This window comes from Sander lucioperca, chromosome 21 (assembly GCF_008315115.2).
Source record: "Sander lucioperca isolate FBNREF2018 chromosome 21, SLUC_FBN_1.2, whole genome shotgun sequence".
NCBI classification, from domain to species: domain Eukaryota; kingdom Metazoa; phylum Chordata; class Actinopteri; order Perciformes; family Percidae; genus Sander; species Sander lucioperca.
In genome coordinates this window covers 18358991-18373054 of record NC_050193.1, presented here as the reverse complement: position 1 = coordinate 18373054, position 14064 = coordinate 18358991, and the positions used below count along the sequence as shown (strand labels likewise).

General features: G+C 42.0%; 2 long non-coding RNA genes across 2 annotated transcripts in view; one reads left to right on the top strand and one right to left on the bottom strand.

Moving 5' to 3' along the window:
* LOC116055123 overlaps window positions 1-11467 on the top strand; it is a 12461-nt gene extending 994 nt beyond the window's left edge. The window contains exons 2-3 of the long non-coding RNA XR_004106217.2: window positions 7227-7229; window positions 11374-11467. This is a non-coding gene — a long non-coding RNA (uncharacterized LOC116055123). The remainder of the gene's footprint in view (window positions 1-7226; window positions 7230-11373) is intronic.
* LOC118494076 lies at window positions 6595-13451 on the bottom strand. Its single transcript, XR_004896142.1, has 3 exons — window positions 13200-13451; window positions 9665-9669; window positions 6595-6606 (listed from the first exon to the last, which is right to left on the bottom strand). It is a non-coding gene; the product is annotated as an uncharacterized LOC118494076 (long non-coding RNA).
* Between the last annotated feature and the right edge of the window lie 613 nt (window positions 13452-14064).

Here is a 14064-nt window from a genome sequence, read left to right as displayed (position 1 = left end):
TGCAGCATTCTGGATCAGCTGGAGGGTCTTAAGAGTTTTATTTGAACATCCTGATAGTAAGGAATTACAATAGTCCAGCCTGGAAGTAACGAATGCATGGACTAGTTTTTCAGCCTCGTTTTGAGACAGGATATTCCTAATTTTGGCAATGTTACGAAGACGAAAAAAGGCTGTTCTAGAGGTTTGTTGTAAGTGGGCGTTAAAGGTTATATCCTGATCAAAAATAACTCATAGATTTCTGACAGTAGTGCTGGAGGCGAGGGCAATACCATCCAGAGTAACTATATCTTTGGATAATGAGGTTCGGAGGTGTTGAGGGCCGAGCACAATAACTTCAGTTTTGTTTGAGTTTAACATCAGAAAATTGTAGGCCATCCATGATTTTATATCTTTAATCCATGCTTGAAGTTTAGCTAACTGACTGGTTTCGTCTGGCTTGATTGATAAGTATAATTGGGTGTCATCCGCATAACAGTGAAAGTTAATTGAGTGTTTCCTAATAATATTGCCTAGAGGAAGCATATATAAGGAGAATAGAATTGGTCCAAGCACTGAGCCTTGAGGAACGCCATGGCTTACTTTAGCATACCTGGAGGATTTATTGTTAACATTAACAAATTGAGATTGATCAGAGAAATAGGACTTAAACCAGCTTAGTGCGATTCCTTTAATGCCAACTAAATGTTCCAGTCTCTGTAACAGGATGGTATGGTCAATAGTGTTGAATGCAGCACTAAGATTACATAAGACAAGTACGGAGACAAGTCCTTTGTCTGAAGCAGTTAAAAGGTTAGTAATTTTCACCAGTGCTGTCTCTGTGCTATGATGCACTTTAAATCTTGACTGAAAGTCCTCAAATAAACTATTGCTATGTAGAAAGTCACATAACTGATTGGCTACTTTCTTTAGATTAGATATAGGTAGTTGGCTAAGACCTCAAGATCAAGGGTGGGTTTTTTCAGAAGAGGTTTTATCACAGCTACTTTAAATAACTGCGGTACATATCCTGTTAAGAAAGACATATTGATCATATCTAGTAATGAAGTGTTAACCATGGGTAACACTTCTTTAAGTAGCCTCGTTGGGATGGGGTCTAAAAGACAGGTAGATGGCTTAGCTGAAGAGACCTTTAACATTAATTATTGGTCTATAGGATAAAAGCAGTCTAAGTCTATGTCAGGTCTTGTCGTTCTTTCTGCATTTAAAGGTGAACCGTTAGAAGCTGAGGGCAAGAGATGATGAATTTTATCTGTAATTGTTATAATTTTATCATTAAAGAAGCTCATGAAGTCATCACTACTCAGAGCTATAGGAATAGATGGCTCAATAGAGCTGTGGCTATCTGTCAGCCTGGCTACAGTGCTGAAAAGAAACCTTGGTTTGTTCTTATTTTCTTCTATTAGTGATGAGTAATAGTCTGATCTGGCATTTCTGAGGGCCTTCCTATAGGTCTTGCCAATCTAAACGCGATTCTTCCAGTTTGGTAAAACGCCATTTACTTTCAAGTTTTCGTGAGGTTTGTTTTAATTTGCGAGTTTGGGAGTTATACCAAGGTGCTAGTTTCCTTTGCTTCATCATCTTCTTTTTGAGAGGAGTACCAGAGTCTAAAGTAGTCCGTAGGCAGGCCGTAGCAGCGTCTACAAAGTTATCAAGTTGGGAGGGACTAAAGTTAACATAACGGTTATATTAAGGCATGACATTGAGTTAAGTGCTGTTGGAATATCTTCTTTAAATTTAGCTATAGCACTGTCAGATAAGCATCTAGTGTAGAAACTTTTATTTAATTTCGTATAGTCTGGTAATAGGAATTCGAAAGTTATTAAAAAATGGTCTGATAATAAAGGATTCTGCGGAAATACTATTAAATCGTCAATTTTTATGCCATATTCTAGCACAAGGTTGAGGGTGTGGTTAAAACAGTGCGTGGCCTTATGCACCCTCTGACTGAAACCAATTGAATCTAGTAGTGAATTGAAAGCAGTACTAAGGCTATTGCTGTCAACGTCCACATGGATATTAAAATCACCTACAATAAGTACTTTGTCTGATTGAAGGACTACGCATGATAAAAACTCTGAGAATTCAGATAAAAACTCAGAATATGGACCTGGTGCTTGGTAAACAACAACAAATATAATTGGCTGTACTGTTTTCCATGTTGGGTGTTGAAGATTAAGAACAAGGCTTTCAAACAAGTTATAATTTAGTTTAGGTTTAGGATTAATTAACAGGCTCGAGTCAAATATGGCTGCAACTCCCCCTCCTCGGCCTGAGCCTCGTGGAATTTGGGTATTATTATGACTGGGAGGAGTGGCTTCGTTTAAACTAACATATTCGTCATGGCCCAGCCAGGTTTCTGTGAGGCAGAATAAATCAATGTGGTTATCTGATATCAATTCGTTTACCAATAATGCTAATGCCATTTACTTTCAAGTTTTCGTGAGGTTTGTTTTAATTTGCGAGTTTGGGAGTTATACCAAGGTGCTAGTTTCCTTTGCTTCATCATCTTCTTTTTGAGAGGAGTACCAGAGTCTAAAGTAGTCCGTAGCGAGGCCGTAGCACCATCTACAAAATTATCAATATGGGAGGGACTAAAGTTAAAATAAGGGTAGGGTTGGGCATTGTTTGGATTTTAATAATTCTGATTCCAACTGCGATTCTTCCTTCTGATTCCGGTTCTTATCGATTCTCGATTCCGATTCTTTGAAGGGTGGAGTTGAAACGGGTCACATGTTTATTTTACAAATAAGAGGAAAGTGTCTGCACAGAAAAGGTGGTACCTGAGCTTGTTGATCATGGTGGTTGATGCTTTTGGGGCATAGAGGACACATGTAAATGCCTCCAGTTTGTTGCTCAGTTCTGGTGAGAGGTCCCATTCCTGGCCCAACTTCAAGAATGTGTCTTGTGTTTCTTTGTTGTTCATCAGGAGTGTAAGTGCCCTTGTATTCCCTTTGCCTGCAAAAGCGCTTACAGTGTCACATCCTATGTAGGCGTGCAACCCAATGAGAGCCCTACAAGTGTCCATGCCAACAGTGGCTGCAACCTTCCTGATAGCTACCAGCCTTGTACGGGTTCTTGTGCCACACTTCAGGAACAATGGGGCCTCAATTTTGTCACAGAATGCTAAAGACATGATAAAGACATCTGTGTCTTCTAAACAGATAACTATAGATTGGTATCCCTCTCTTGCGGCATGGGCGGCATGGAGAAGTTGTCGTCCATCTGCTTCTTCTTGTTGACATTGAAGAGTTGCATATAGAATGTTCTCCTGTAGCTTTTCTCTGTATTCTGGCTTCCTCCATTCATTCACTATGAAGCTAATGCAGGGCTCCAGACTAACGTTTTGCCTTGGTTGCACTGGTGGCCTAACTTTTTTTGTTTAGGTGCACAAGCACAAAATTTAGGTGCACCCAAATTTTTCCTAGCGTCACAGTTAACGCTGAATGGCGATTCACGATATATATCTGATGTTCAGTTTTAAGTCAAAGCCACTTTTCACAAGCTCTTTTATTAAAACAGATTGTGATTAAAATAAAATGCAAAGACAAGGTTTCCTTTACCACTTTGAAAATATACAGCTGCAACACATGTAAATGAAAGTTATCTGAAATAAATAGCCTAGGATATATTAAAATATATATATATATATATATATATATATATATATATATATATATATATATATCTGAGAAAGCTCCTTCACTTGTTTTCAACAACAATAACAGACTGTAAAGACAGTTGGTATATATAGAAGTTCGACTCCGACCTGCATGTCATTCTCCCTTCTCTCTCCCCTTTCATGTCTTCAGCTTTCCTATCAAAATAAAGGCCGAAATCTTTAAAAAACAACAACAGAGAGACAGACATAGGGAAACAGTGGGAGAGAGGGGGAGTGCAATGGACTGAAGCGTATGCTATTCACAGAGTGACGGCTGACTCATTATGAACGGGTCCAGCACGGGTCGAATGCGCTTTGGCGGGTCAGCGGCGTTACACACGTCTTGTGTAGGCTATGAAATGTCTGTATCGTCACTGTGCTGCATTTTTATGAACTATGATATTCTGGCCATGGGTCACATCTCTCGCCCAGGTCCAGCAGGCTCCGTCTTACACGCTATTACTCAACCAACTGAAGTTAGTTGCATTTAATAACTTCTAATGTGTTTTTCGCCATGGGGGCTGCAATAACAGAGTGCTACCAGCGGAAACACTGGTACCAATACAGGTTTCCCTCTCATACTTAACAATATATAGCTGTGTTGATAACAATTAAAACTGTAGACAAATGTCAGCAGTTTGGACCAGCGGCGCTGTGGCTCTCCTGTTGCGAGCCCGAGCACGTTGTGTCCGAGCCCGGCCCGGCCCGAAACATTAACTGTAATTATGAGCCCGAGCCCGATTTAAACCCGACAATTTTTTAATACGTGGGCCGTTATAACTGACGTTCTCAACTACAATTCAGAGTTGTTTGAACTGCAGAAATCTGTTTAGAATAATACAACAAGGACGAAGCTGTAAACTGCTGTTAGTTTAGAATGGAACGGATCGCAAGTGGATCCGAGTGAAGAAACGTAAAAAAAAAAAGAAACAATGATGAACAACATATTGTTGTCACTGCCCACGACTTGTTTAAACTGCTTCCATACCTCCGACTTTCCTCCACACTTGCTCAAAGTTAATTCTCCTGTTTTTCTTTTTTTCTTTACATCTTCAAGCTCCCGGTGTGATGCGTGCGAGAGGAGGAGACTCCGCGCATGAAGTGCTGCATTTTGTAACGGCAGCCTAACTTTTGTACACATTTGTTACTTTTATATAGCCTATATATATATATTTATAATATTTCTGATTATGGCATAGCTATCTCCCCACCCAAATAGGATAATAAGGTAATGGATAAAAAAAAAAAAAAAAAATTGCTTGATCAAGGGTCCGGCCCAGGCGCGGTCCGGCCCGGGCCCGGCCCGGCCCGGGCCCGGCCCGGCCCGAGGATGTGGCGGAAAATAAGGGCCCCAGCCCGACCCGAGGTCCGGTCGGGCTCGGGTCGGGCTCGGGCTTGGGCTTGGGCCGAGAATCTAAACTCTACCTCATTAGCCTACCTTGATTGACAGCTATCATTACAGGAAGCAAAAAGGTGTACTGGCCAAACACAGACACAGTACACAGAGGTGTACAGGCCAAACACAGACACAGTACACAGAGGTGTACAGGCCAAACACAGACACAGTACACAGAGGTGTACCAACCATAATCACAACATACCACAGCATGTCGTGAACTATTGCTTAAATCTCACTAACACTGGTTTAAATCATGATTCAGAGCTGAAGTCTGAAGTCCATTCAATTTGATTTATAATGTTAAATCATGAGTTATTTCAGGACACTAGACTCTACAGATAGAGTAGGTCTAGACCACACTCGGAAGTCTTGTCTGTTTTTTGTGGCAACTTAAAATCTGGATCATCATGAGCTGAGAGACTGAAATAATATACAATAAACTTCCTCCTAGTCTCTCCACAGTCTAACCTTGGTGTAAACAGGAAGGGTTACAGACTGTCACATAAAGCAGAGCTGCTATGTCTTCTTACACTTTAGAGATTGTGTTAAACTTACTCTGTGATTGTTTAAACTATCAAGAGTTTCTTTTTAGTCATTTTATTGAACTTTAACCCTTGTGTTGTCCTTGTGTTGAACACAAGAATCATGTACTTCTGTTTACCTTGTTGAGAATTGCTCTCTAAACCCTGTCTCTTGTAAAGTAAGTAAGTAAAGTTTATTTCTAGAGCACATTTAAACACAGCTTAAGCTGAACAAAATGTTGTACAAAAGAGCACTAAGGTGCTGTATGTAACATTTCTATAGACATGGGGTTACATGTTGGTTGAACCACAGAAAAGGCAAATTAATGTTATCTAAAGTGCTGACTGATTAACCAAAATTTAGTTCCCAAGCAGACAGAAAAGTACAAATAGGAGTTTCATCTGTAAGGATTTTAGACGAATGAAGAACAGTCTTTAGTTGTTTAAACACAAAAGATCCAGAGTCACAATCCATAAAGGTTTATAAAGTATACACTATGATATTTACATAAAGATCTGCAGCATGAGAAGCAAAAAAAGAAAATTAGTTTCTTACTTGTTTCTGAAAGTCCTGTTGTGTCTAAATAACAGTTGAAAAGAAGGTGGATGTTCAGGCTCTGTGTTTGTACCTCTGTCTGCAGCAGAGATTTTATCTCTGGGCGTTAACCTGCAGCTCAGTTCCTGTCAGTCATGTGACTTGTTGTAAATCAGCAGCTGCAGACAGAGTCCTGCATAGACTCCAAACCCCAAACCCTCATTATATCAATCTAATTTATGAACCAATACAGGCTCATCTGACCCTATCTTAATTAAAAAGTATGAAACAATATCGTGCTGTCCTGGGAGACAATTTTTTTGCCAATTTTTTGTTTCCCAGGATGGTGAAGGAATATATATATTTAATCAAGGACATATGTTCATATCCATTATTTTATTATCTGATTGTGGCTGCGTGGAGGCTCTCAATGTGAATCTTAGGTTGCTCGACAACGCCACCTTGGGAATTGCACCCGAAGAATTATTTTACACTGATCAAAAACACAGGTTTGTTCCACTCGACAGGCAAGACACGTGGTTCCCAATTTACAAAAATACTTTATTTAATAAAATATGTATATGTTATCATAAGAAAATAGCATTCATCCCAAATAAGAAGAAAAGAGAGCCTAATCAGGGGCTGAGGTCTACTGGTGGGAAGAGCAGGTGAAGGGGAAGGAGAATTAATAAAACTAAATTAAAGAAAAACAAAAGGTTCACCCAAACACATGTGGCAGTCACACACACAGTGATATCACCAAATCCAAGGGAGCACGGCACACAAGAAGGAAGGACACCACCACCCAGGTCACCAGCACCACCACCAGCCTGCAGCCACTGAGAAGGACAAACAAAAAGAGGTTACAACAGAAATAATTAACCCCAAAATGTACAACAAAACATACAACATAAAACAGGAAATAGTTCACAAATCAGCTTAAAACAATTTACTTAATCAAAGCAATAATAAAGAAAACAAAACAATTTACTTAATCGAAACAAAAAAAGTAATACAAACTAAAGGATTAACTCCAGTCATTGGGCTAAAATTAAAGAAATAAACAGGTTAAAAGTCTGACATCGGCAATCCGCCATGCAACAGCGTCACCAGGCAGTAGAGACACACTGTGTAGTTTGCGTCAGAAACAAAGCTGTATATTTAACAGCAGAGAGTAGGTTGGGTAGTTAGCAGCATCGACACAACCACAGACAAAGCTGTGTAGGCAGAGCAGCAGACAAGCTGTACATTTAGCAGCAGAGACAAAACAGCAGCGGCCCCAATCAGCTGGTGGTGGAGTCATGTGAATCACCAGCGATAGATTTCGGCCAGCTGATGAGCGTTCCCTGTCAATAAACATAAAATTAGCATAGCTAAACTACATTAATCAAAGCTTTTTGGGGGACTAGATTTAAGGTAGCATACCTGTTTTCCAAGTCAAACCTGCACAGGGAGAGTGAGGGAGAGAAAGACCCACACGGCAGCGGACATCTACCTGTGACCACACTAGCATTAGCTACAGGATAGCATCTGGTGTAACACAGAGAGAGAGAGAGAGAGAGAGAGAGAGAGAGACTCACCACCGCTCGAGAGAACCCGGGAATAAACGGAGCTACTCTGCAGTGAAAACATGCAGGCTTTAAGCATAAGGACACAATGATAAATAAACTGAAACAAAGCAGTAGCCGCAGCAATAGCGCGGAGTATTACCTGCACAGACAGACACCTGACCCGGAAATGATGCATCAGTGGGAGTGTGAGAAGAAGTAGGCCTACTTATGTACTGCCGCGCTAGTGGTCAGTAGGCGCAATTAACTGCAGCAATACAACCCCATTTCTATGCTGTTACATAATCATTATCATTTTCTATGTCCTCGTCTTCATCTGAACTTTCTACACAGGTCGCCTGGTTTTCACAGTCTGTCAGTTTACACATGTCTGTGCACCTGAGGCCATTTGCAAGACACATACATCGTGGGAGTGAACACTTTTTTGTGCAGTTGCAGGCGAGTAGATCCAGGACAGCTTCAGGTGCTGGCTGGCCTTCCATCCAGTGCAGCACCAACTGTTCACCTTCCTCTCTGTCTCCATCTTCCATCCTCTGCCAACAGGACTTTGCACTTGTGGGTCCTTTTCTAAACATCTCCAAATACCAGCCTGATAGTTAGCTTGCAGTGTGTGTTGCCTCAAGCTATCCTTGCACGGTGCGAGTTGATGACTCTCGATTTCACCTTTCTTTGCACAGAAAAGGTGGTACCTGAGCTTGTTGATCATGGTGGTTGATGCTTTTGGGGCATAGAGGACACATGTAAATGCCTCCAGTTTTTTGCTCAGTTCTGGTGAGAGGTCCCATTCCTGGCCCAACTTCAAGAATGTGTCTTGTGTTTCTTTATTGTTCATCAGGAGTGTAAGTGCCCTTGTCTTCCCTTTGCAGAAAATCACAAAACTGATTAGCAACTACCATCTAAAGGATCTTGGAGAGAAAGGGGAGATTAGATATAGGTCTGGCTTCTCAGTGGGTGTAACACTGAGTGGGGAGAAACTGTTAGAAAGGCAAGGATGTTGGTGGTTAGCCATAGGCTCCAGTTTAGAGTGACCGCTGTCATGTGTGCTCCCCGGTTTAGAGTTAGCGCTACGCTTCCTTTGGACAGTCACCCACTCGCTCGGCTGCTCGGGGCCTGCTGGGGGACTGCTAACAGAAGCTACAGTATGTTGGCCCGCACCAGCTACGCTAAGCTGGCTAGCTACAGAATCATACGATTTTGATTCCATGGTGCGGAGCCGTGCCTCAAACTCACTAAGCCTCGCCTCCAGAGCAGCAAATAAATTAAATTTATTACATATATCTTTATCACTAAAGGAGGCAGAGGAATAACTAAACATTTGACACACCAAGCAAGGGAGAGCACGAGAGTAGGAGAGGGAGAGAAATTAGCCATTGCTAATGGCTAAGCTAAAGTAGCTAACAGCGTTTTAACAATTGTGAGATCAGCGAGGAAGTCGCTGTAAGAGAAGAGAATTATAAGTGCTTGAGTATAACTAGTGTAGTTTAAATGCAATACAGGCAATTAGACGCTAAATTAAACAATAAAGCAGAGTTGAGTAAGGTTTTGCTGGAGCAGCAAACTAACATTTATGAAGAACAGTCTTTAGTTGTTTAAACACAAAAGATCCAGAGTCACAATCCATAAACTCCTCAAGTGCATTAAAAATGTAGACGTGTGTTCAGAGAGCACTTTGTGAAGATGGACTGTTTAATCATAAGGTTAAAAAAGTATACACTATAATATTTACATTAAGATCTGCAGCAAAAAAGGAAAATAGTTTCTTACTTGTTTCTGAAAGTCCTGTTGTGTCTAAATAACGGTTGAAAACAAGGCTCTGTGTTTGTACTTCTGTCTGCAGCAGAGTTTTTTCTCTGGGCTTTAAAAGGTGCACTGTGAGTTCCTGCATGACGTCACTTCTGTTGACGTTCCAAGTAAATACCAAACAAAACAGCAAGCTCGCCCCTCCCCCCGTGTTTCCGTAACTGTCATGCCTAACTGACTAACTGTCACTAACCCCCACCTCCTCCCCCAACCATCTTGTCTGTGATTGGCTTGAACGTGGTTTGTTGTATTTTGGTGCACAGCCTGTGCCTCTAGTGTTTGTTTGACGTTTACGACCCCTGTGCTGTCTCCCAAGACCGGGCTTTTTCACAGTGTATTCAGGGGGCAGGCAGCTAGCGGATCAAGGAGAGATACCTACCATTTGAGACTAAAATGAAATCATTCTGAAACCATGCAGGAACTCATAGTGCACCATTAACCTGCAGCTCAGTTTCTGTAAGTGACTTCTTGTAAATCAGCAGCTGCAGACGGAGTCCTGCATAGACTCACTCACATTATCTGCATTCGCTATCTTATCTGCACTCATTATCTTAATTAAAAAATATGAAACAATATTGTGCTGTCCTGGGAGACAATTTTTTAGCCGATTTTTTTGTTTCTCAGGATGGTGAAGGAATGTCCCGCCCTACTCTGCCTCTGATTGGATGGGTTAGGTTTAGGCATGAGTAGTGGGATTGGTTAGGGTTAGGGTAAACACCAGTGTTAGCCAATCAGATGCAGATTAAGGCTGAGTGGGGCGGGATATGCCTTTGCCATCCTAGGGAAACCTACTCGTGTCACAGTAGAGAAGGTGTAGGTTTCTCAAACTTCAGACCAAGGACCACTTACCCAATAAAAAAACCTTAGGGACCACCTAACTGGGTTAGTATGTTCAGTCTGAGGACAGGTTCCCCTTCTCGGTACTTCTCCATTTGCCACAGTTAAATCAAAAACAATTCCAAAATCAAAGAACTTTACACACTACAGAAACGGTTCACAGGCTGAAAAGACGTTAAGCCTGTCTGATATCTAAAGACAGACGTGAAGCAGAACATGACGTCTGCAGCTTCTGCTCCATTATTCAGACTCTTTACATGAACACACACCAGCCCTGGTGTTACAGTGATGCTGAGTAAGAAGCATTGATATCTGACAACAATACTGATGATATTGTTCATATGAAGCAGCTCCTGTTCTACTCTGAGCTGTACTGGCAGCAGTCCTCCCCTTCTGAACTCATTCCTACCAACATGAGTTACCATTTAATAAATACAGAATAATAATATTATTCTACATTACCTGCAGTCTGTTCCTGAGTTCAGCTGTCAAACGACTGTACGGGGCAGAACACCACGCCACACTGGATCAGTGATGAAAGGAGACGTTTCTTTTTAAGGAAGTTAAACAACATAGACACACACAATAACACACACACACACACACACTGATAGATGGTTGCTCACAGTCAAATTCAAGGAAAAATAAGAGTAAGACAGTGGAAAGTGTATGAAGTAACATAAAGTAACAGCTATAGTAAAAGTAGAAGTAAAGGGAGATTAAGTTATGAAGATTGTGTTTTCAAAACAATGAATTGTATAAATTAGCAGCGTCAGACAAAATTAAGCAGATCTTTCTGCATATTTAAAAAAAAACTCTGTAGGGGTCCAAGCCTCCTCGGCGCGAGTCTCCCCACGACGAGTAAATATCTGTCTAGAAAATCACCTAGTCTTCAATCTGCATTTCTATTTGTACTCATTGTGAATACACAGGCCACAAGAAGTAATTAGGTTGTTTTTGTTGTTGGCTAACTTTTACTCACGACATGCTAACCGGCAACAAAGGATTCCATTCACTAAGCTAAGCTAAGCCAGCGGCACCACCGCCGGACTAAGACAATGCGTTTGCCCACCTATCTACATCTAGGGGAGACCGTGATAAGCCCTCTTTCAACAAACGTGGCGTATTCCTTTAAAAGTGCTGATTTTTTTTTATGGAGTTTGGGTGCACAATGTCATTTTTGAAAGATCCTCTTAAAAGGAGACACTGCACACAAAAACATAATCTGTCAGTCTCTTGATCTTCCAGAACAGACTGGTGGAAAGAACACATTTATTTATTTTACTCCACTTTGTCTCTTTGTGTGTGTAAAACATCACCAAAGGTTAGCATCAGATAACGCCTCATTTGCATTTTAAACACAATATTTCAGAAAACTTATTATAATAACCTGTGGAAGATCCCGCAGGCAAGGCTCAGCTTCCTCATCCGCTCAACCTATGACACGCTTCCCTGTCCTCGGAACCTTCACTAGTGGTTCGGGAGTGAGGAATGCTGCACAGTGCACACTCTGCAATACCCCTAACGCAAGCCTCCAGCATATCTTGTAAGGCTGTAAGATCGCGCTCTCCCAGGGACGCTACAGATGGCGCCACGACCAGGTCCTGAGAAAGCTAGCTGAGGTGCTGGAGGGGCATCGACAGGGCAGCAGAGAACCACAACCGCATCAGCTTTGTCACGGAAGATGGGTGGAGAAGAAACATCAGGCCAAGAGAAACACCTAGGCCATTTTCCCCTGACCAGGAGTGGAACATGAGAGTTGACCTCGACAGGCAGCTCCGTTTCCCGGTCAAGATCACTACTACATCTCTCTGCCCCGACATAGTGGTGTGGTCCACCAAGACAAAATCCATGCTCCTCATTGAGCTCACAATACCAGCGGAGGGGGGGATGGAAGCCGCCTACGAACGCAAGAAGGCCAAGTACTCAGAGCTGGCTACTGAGTGCCGGGAGGCTTGCTTGAAGTCCACAATCTATCCAGTGGAGGTTGGATGCCGAGGCTACATGGGGCTGTCAACCATATGCCCTCAGAGTGACGTAGGAGTGACCAGGGGGAACCTAAAGAAGGCAACCAAAGAGCTAGCAGAGGAGGCCGAGAAGGAGAGCTTTTGGCTCTGGCTGAGAAGGAAAGACAGGCGCTGGGGAAAGAACAACTAACCCTGACAACAGCGGCAGAGGGTAACACTTATCAGCCGCAGGGGGTGATAGGGAAACGTCCTTGTCACTGCTCCGCCACCAGGAAACGTTCCAGGATTAAAGGAGCGAAACGTTGTTGAATGGCGGTTGCTAACTCCTAATGCACTAGATCAGGGGTCTTCAACTTTTTTTAAGCCAACGACCCCTTAACTGAAAGAGAGATGGAGCAGGGACCCCCTATTACATATATTTTATAAAATTAAGTTGCATATTAAACTGGGCCTACAATAACTTGTAGGGCGGCCTAAAGCTTTTATACCTTTTCAGTGCATAGAATACTAAGCTATTCAAATAGCCTACTAATTGTTGGCATGATTTTATAAATCATGTTTTAATGTTAAACATATATGTGGCAGACATCTGTGGATGGCCTTAGTGACTACCTTGACTATAGGCCAGTAAGCAGTGGGGATTTATATTTGCTAATAATAGGTTGGATTTATGTTAAGACTTTTGAAAATACTTTCAAAAGTTAACAATAATTTGGAGACCCCCCTGCATTGACTCTGAGGACCCCCTAGGGTTCCTGGACCCCTGTTGAAGATCCCTGCACTAGAGAGCCGAGGTCCTGCCCCTTCCTTTTGCCTCCATTGGACCTATCATCGAAAAAGAATTGAACGGTGGTCAATGGCAAAAGACAAACTATTTTTTTTTGGTCCCGATCAACTTGTGCCTTGGATTACACATATGAATGTCACAGTTTGCCGCAAGATAGTTAAGTAAAATTCTTCGGGAAAATACGTAATTAGACGGACTGCCTGTCCAAGTCGCTTACCTGACGTCACCACATTTTCCCTCCATTTCCTTCGAGTAGCTGCAGCTCTCGACATGACCCGATTCATAATGGTTTTCACCTCTTTTGATACTTCTGCCTTCGTTTTGGAAGAAGACGGTAAAGCTCGACAAGGAGACAGCCATACTGTATTTCCCTGGTGACGTATATTGTTTGAGACGTGTTCACTAGTTCAGTAAGCGATCTTACACAAAGCCTAATGTTGTTCAACTTCTTTAAAGGTCCCATATGGTGATACTTAAACTTATATGTGTACCGTTTATATGTGTCTATTTAACACTAATTTAATAGTGTTACCAAAAAAAAAGAGTTGGGTTGATTTTCCCACACTTTTCTGAGAGCCTTTTTTCTCCCCTCCCACACACGCTTGGATTCGCTGCTGGATGGAATGTTCAGCCCACAACTAGAGAGCAGAATGCTCTGATTGGCTAAGCACAGATCTAGAATCAGATTTTGTTGGAAGCCTACTATAAACCAACATGGCAGCGGGATTTGCAAGACCTTACCAGTTAGAGCCCGAATGCTCAAGTTCAGAGGATTCAGGCGAAGAAGACCAACTAATTTCTTTTGGAAGAGGTCAGCAGGACGTTTCAGAGTGGTAAGTTGAGTGCGTTTTCATTTTAGTAGGCTGTAACGCTTTAGAAAAAGTCAGCTAACGTTAGACATGTGTGTCTTCAGTGATGTGGCTATTCGGGGCTAAGGCTAACGTTATATGGTGGCTGTGTATTTCTGCGTCTTTTGGGTTTTTAAACATTTG